At 47.6% G+C, this 250-nt stretch overlaps 1 protein-coding gene across 1 annotated transcript in view; it reads left to right on the forward strand.

Annotated features, from left to right (window-relative positions):
• RHPN1 (rhophilin Rho GTPase binding protein 1) overlaps window positions 1-250 on the forward strand; it is a 25876-nt gene that overhangs the window by 10630 nt on the left and 14996 nt on the right. The window lies entirely within an intron of this gene.

The following is a 250-nucleotide window of genomic DNA, read 5'->3' on the forward strand; positions in this document are numbered from 1 at the left end:
TGGAAGCAGCCGGGGATCTTTGGATGTGCTGTAGTTTGGTTTGTTTAGAATCAAAAAATTCCTTGGCCTTGGAAAATCCTGGCAAAGGAGAGGCAGGAGGAGACTCTGAACCACCAGATTTTCAAAGGAAAACCCTGGAGCAGGGCAGGGCAGGACCCAGAAGGATTTAATCCATAAAAAATCCATGTCAAAGGTAATACTCTGGAAAAGCTGGAGGGAAGCAGTTTCCTGGTGGAGCAGAGCTTGCCCA

This window comes from Geospiza fortis, unplaced genomic scaffold (assembly GCF_000277835.1).
Source record: "Geospiza fortis unplaced genomic scaffold, GeoFor_1.0 scaffold543, whole genome shotgun sequence".
Lineage (NCBI taxonomy): Eukaryota > Metazoa > Chordata > Aves > Passeriformes > Thraupidae > Geospiza > Geospiza fortis.